Raw genomic sequence first — 6,000 nt, 5'->3', positions numbered from 1 at the left:
TATGTGAGTGTGGACCTCCACTCCCAATGCCAGGACTCAGTAGTCCCTGTGCTGGGCTTGGGGTTCACTTCCACAAGCAGTGTCCCAGTAGACCCTGTTAGCCCTGGAAAATCTTTAGTCTAACTTTGGCATATTGGAGGGAATAATTCACCCTTATGTAATTACCCAAAGTCTGAGAGTCCTCTGAATTTGAGTTCCCCAAACAGCCAGTTTCTGTACCCATTGCTTTTTGGTGGCCATTATGGGGGTTGGCATGAGAAACTTTTCTGCATTCAACTTTGGAATATTATAGAGAATCAGGGATTGGTATTTTTCACCATTTTTCTACTTCACAGCTAGTTTATGAATTCATTTTTATTCAACAAACACTATAATTACATTACTATATCAGGTACTGCTTTAAAGTAGGGACAATTATAATCTGCATTTTACAAGTAAGATGAGGCCCTGGAGGGTTAAAGAACTTGGTCAGAGTCACACAGATAGTTAAGTGGCAGAGGAGGAATTAAAACCCACTTCAACTTCAGAGTCTATGTTCTTAACCACTATACCACAGCCCCTGTTAAATATGGGGTTTATAGTGAGTTAAAACATAGTATACACAAGAAGAAAGGCGCTTAATTTTTTTTTTTTTTAACAAGAAATACATGTGATTTACTTCTTCCAGGGTGTTAAACCATGCCCTGAAAGTATTAACTTTCCATCTGTGGTCACTTTTCTCTCACCCAAAGTAAGATTCAATACTGTTTTATTTTGAAAGAGTTAGCAATTAAATATAGAGCTTGTTGCCCCAACAAGTATATATTTTAATGGAAGAATTTGAAATTAAGTAATGTTTATAAGGATAAACTGAATTTCTAGCGCTTAGGAATAATTTACATTATAAAGAACTTCCTTACTCTCTTCTGTGCATGAATAGGCTTAAAATATGGTGATGACTATTATTGTTCCCAGTACTGTAGTTATAGCTTTGAACATACAAAGTGCTTTAAAACCAAAAATTAATTATTAATGAGAATATTGCTCTTGAAGAGTTATATTGTTCATAAGGAATATGATTGTTCCATAGAAAGGAATGTGTCTTATGTTGTCACAATTTTGGATGAATAAATAAAATTAGCATCTGGCCAAGTCATGAGGCTTTTCAAGTCTCTCCTTTCCATTTCAGGTTGGTCTTAACTAAATGGATTCAGGATACGAGGATCAAAAGCTATCCTGCCAATGTTATGGAAGAGGAGGATCAAATACACTTTGGTTAAAAATCTATACTCAGGGGCTTCCCTGGTGGCGCAGTGGTTGAGAGTCTGCCTGCCGATGCAGGGGACACGGGTTCGTGCCGCGGTCTGGGAAGATCCCACATGCCGCGGAGCGGCTGGGCCCATGAGCCATGGCCGCTGAGCCTGCGCATCCGGAGCCTGTGCTCCGCAACGGGAGAGGCCACAGCAGTGAGAGGCCCGCGTACCACAAAAAAAAAAAAAAATCTATACTCAGCAAATCCATCTGTTTCCACACATTTGTACTTACTTTATCTTCATTTCTTAGTAACAAATTTTCACTTAGCGAAACCCAGTATTGCTTCCACTAAACTTAGAAGAAAAGAGGTATGAATACACTGAGACTGGAATACCTGGGGGTATCTGGGAGCCCAAGACACCAGGCATATGAGGGAGGCAGCAACTGTCACAGCCTAGCATCCTGGGACGTGTCGGTGTGGCTGGGGTTGATTCAGGGGGAAAAAAACACAGGGAGAAATTGTTTTTTCCTTTGGGGGATTTAACTGTACTAGGTGAGTCTATTATTAACCCATAAAGTCCCTTTCATTTCTCCAGAGTCAGTGATTTCTTGTCTCACCTAACAGTCCTAGGCAAAACATTTATTAGGGGGCTATACTGCAGTGAAAAACAGCCCCCAAGTCTCAGTGACTTAATACCACAAAGGTCTGTTTCTCACTCAGGAAGTCCACTGTGGGCTGGATGACCCTCCCAGACGTCTGTCCACATGCTGTAGCTTGACCATCAAGGCTGATCTTGCATCTTTGTCATCTCCTCATGAGTCCTCCTTGACTGTCCCAGCAAGGGAAGAGACAGCTGGAGGGTTGAGCATTGCTTCTCCTGAGTTTTGACCTGTAAAAGTCACATATTCACAGCTCATCAGGCTGTGAATTAGTCACATGGCTCCACCTAAGGGATGTGGCCAACAGCCCTGTTTCTGTTTGAACTGGCCGAAATGACAATCATTATCCAAAAATGAATAGCAATGACAAGTATATAGATAGATGTTTCTCCCCTTTCCTTTAGGGGAAGCTCAAGGACCAGTATTTGTTGTGTGGAGTATTTGTTTACATGATGATGCTGATTCGTCAATGACAGTAAGAATAAATGTGCCTAGAAGGCAGGGACAGTGTTGCGTGGGTACTTATTGCTATTCTCTCCCAGCAGACCCCAGTCATATGACATTGAAAAGGCATTCTATAGAATGCCTTATAAGCCTGAAACAGCTTCTGACTTGCTATAATTCATCGTGACGAGAACTGGAAGCTGTGGTCTTGCCACTCTGGTAGCAGTTAGGAAACAATAGGAACTCAATAAGTTGCATTTCAGTTTTAGATGTAATCGCTGTTGTTGTTTGCCCCTTACCTAAATCTCTTTCGTAAGAAACAAATTAGTCTTCAGATAAATTTTGCATGTTAGACACCTTAGCCAAGTCTTAGCCAAACCAATCTGTAAGCCAGTCTTTGAATACAACGTGCGCTGACCACCGTCAGCATTTGTGCTCGTGGCTGCTTTTCTCATCACAGTAATGGGCCTGTGTAAGCCACATGTTGTCTCTCATCGAGCGCGGTTGACAGCACTCCCCTTGGGAGGTGGTTTGGCGAGCAACCACTGCCCAGAGAATGGCCCGTCTTGTTATTTTGGCTTTGGCCTTCTTAGAACCCACTCATGGATGAGCAAATGGTCCTTGGCTAGACTCCTAAAGTTAACTTGTTTTGCCTGCTGCCTTGATGTCTGAGTGCAAAGTTGGTGATATGTATTATTAAGTAAATGTGAATTTAACAAAAATGTGCTGTGGTTTATGCACTGTTAATCTTATGCTGTGGTTTGAAACAATGTCTGGATTTCTACTGACTCCTTTGAGTTTACATATGTGCTTAGATACACCTGAATACTGGGTTCATTTTACTTCTCTGAGTGAACTCTTTTACGCAGGCTTTCGTTTTCTCCTCTAGGCCTGGTGCCATGCAACAAAAACTGTATACATGCCTGGTCATATTTTCATCTGTGTGCAGGCTGCCCCCTTGGGGTTTGAACATTAGTGTTTACTGATTTCCCCTGCCATATATATTTAAATGCAAAGAGTTTCATTCAGATGCAAAAAAGCCTGGCGGTTTGAGGAGGTGTAATTTTTCAATAATGAGCTTAGTATGTATAAAAAGGTAATGGGCACTTTTATATGGACTATTTATAAACTATTGAAGGGGAAAAAAGCACACTCCATTCTTGTCATTAGGATAAGGCAAACTGCACGAGAAGGCTGTTCATTCAAGTTTAACTGATCTATATCAAAAGACTCAAGAATAGATGGAAATCAGTGTTTCAAAAAGACAGGAGGTTAAATAAAAAAATACCATACAACATTAATCCCAAGTAGTCCTTTTTTCTTTCTGTCTGCAATTTATTATAGCACTGGCAATAATAAAAGGAACCTGGAAAATGGTGATGGAAATGATCCCTTTTTTTTTTTAATTATTTGATAGTCTCATAATTGCAATCCAATATTTTGACTTTGGCTTCTTGTTTGAAAGTATCTTTGGTTATAGACCAGATTGTTCTTAACTAGATATAATCTACTTTCTGGATTTTCTAAGTGAAGAAAATCATATTTCATTGTACTCTAGCCTCTTATTTATATACTGAGAAATGCCCTAATTCTTTTAATGGTATTAAATGAGTCTCCAGATTGTTAGTTATGGTTTTATAATTATTAATAGTCCAACTACATGCATTCAAACTTTCTTTTTTCTAGTGCTCATATGTTCACAGGAACTTAGCCCAAATGGTTAGGAATGAGATAGGTAAGTTGTAAGTGTTTAACACAGTGGTACAATATGAAAATGCCCAGACTCTACCCCTTAGAGGTGGGGGTAGAGACTGCAGCAAGGTTAGCATTTTGCTCATGATCAATGATGAGCAAGGACATGGGCTTAGTCCTTTTCTATCAAGCTGGTGACCAAAAGCTGCGACAATTGCGCTCAAAGCCCCAATTAACACTCAGTTTCATTTAATGGCAGAGGTAAGGTGGACCAGAGTTTCTCAGTCTTTGACAAGTAACATTCAACAGGGAGGCTTTTTTAAGGCATGCATCCCAAGATCCCATGTCCAGGACCCTCTTAGAGATTTGGATTCAGTAAGTCTGAGGTGGAATCCTGGCAACAATATGTTGGGTAAAGCCCCCAGATAGTTCTAATGAGTACTAAATGTTGTGAATTAGTGACCTATGCCTGTGGCCAGACTGTCAAACCTGAATATGTGGAAAAAAATTCGAGGGAAAAAGGATTAGCTCAGTTCTGGCTCCACACCGAAAAGCACCAGAAGGCAGAATTCCTGATGTTTTTCCTAAACCTCAGAGGTTTAGAGCTGAGAAGTCTCTCCTTCCATAAGTCACAAAACACTGGCAAGTGCTTGGTGATTTCCTTGTGGTAGATAAGAGTGGACTATTCACTCTATTCACACCAGGAAAATTATTCACTACGTATCTTGAGAGTTGCCGGAGTCCTATTTATCCAGGAGAGCTTCCTGCTGGGGTTGCAGAACTGGGCAGCCTTGAAGGCCCTCTCATTTCTCACTGAAGGTGAAGACCACCTCAACTCTTGTCTCCCTATTCACCCTCTTCTTCTCCCAGAACTCTGGGGTCCTCGTCATTCACATACATTCATTCAAAATCTATTTGAGTGCCTACTACGTGCCAGGCTCATTAGACATGTAACAAGTAATCCTAACGTGTGGCCCCAGTTTTCCTAAATCCAACAATCTTAAACTGGGGCTTCCTTGAAACATACAGAAATTGATTGAAAGTCTTCTCATTTTTAACTTAAAATTCTTCCTGGTTTTACAAAAGCATTTTTGTACCAATTTCCTCTTTTATTCTGTATGAACACCAATGCTTCAGATTTCTTCTGTTAACACAAAAATTCAAAATTCACTCTTATGCTTCCCGTGAAGTTTAATCCAAAACATTAAATCTTGCTTTATATTTCACCTGGGAAATAGATACTCTAAAATTTACCTTCTGCCTATTGTATGCCTCAAACCTCTGGAAAAGAGCTGAACTACAAAATCAAACCATGAAAGGAAATAATAGTTTATAGTGACAATATCTTCAGGACAGTTCTGGAAAAGGAAGTTTCAAACTTTTTATAAAAATTTAAAAAAGAGGGTTTCCCTGGTGGCGCAGTGGTTGGGAGTCCTCCTGCCGATGCGGCGGACGCGGGTTCGCGCCGCGGTCCGGGAGGGTCCCGCATGCCACGGAGCGACTGGGCCCGTGGCCCGTGGCCGCTGGGCCTGCGCATCCGGATCCTGCGCTCCGCGGCGGGAGGGGCTGTGGCAGTGAGGGGCCCGCGTACAGGAAAAAAAAAAAAAAATTAAAAAAGGATTCTCAAAATAAAATGTGATGAAATAACTTGTCCTATTATGCAGGCCACAAAGTAGTAATTCAGTTGAAATGGGATCTTGGACTTTATTCCTCTTGAATCTATTATTCTTTATCTCAATCATGTTTCCTTGAATGGGTTATCATTAATAATTACCCAGAATTCGAGGAAAACGTTGGTTCAATAAAACCATAATGATTAATTTTCCAAGGAGCAATAGAGTTTTATCTATCTATCTATTCACCCACTTACTCGCCTACCCACCCACCTAGCCCTATCTATCCATCTATCTATATCTATCTATCTATCTATCTAACATCATCTCTCTCTCTCAATCTGTTTTTGGAGGGTCT

Source organism: Tursiops truncatus, chromosome 1, assembly GCF_011762595.2.
Source record: "Tursiops truncatus isolate mTurTru1 chromosome 1, mTurTru1.mat.Y, whole genome shotgun sequence".
Taxonomy (NCBI): domain Eukaryota; kingdom Metazoa; phylum Chordata; class Mammalia; order Artiodactyla; family Delphinidae; genus Tursiops; species Tursiops truncatus.
The sequence above is the reverse complement of the archived record's forward strand: the minus strand, read 5'-3'. Positions refer to the sequence as shown.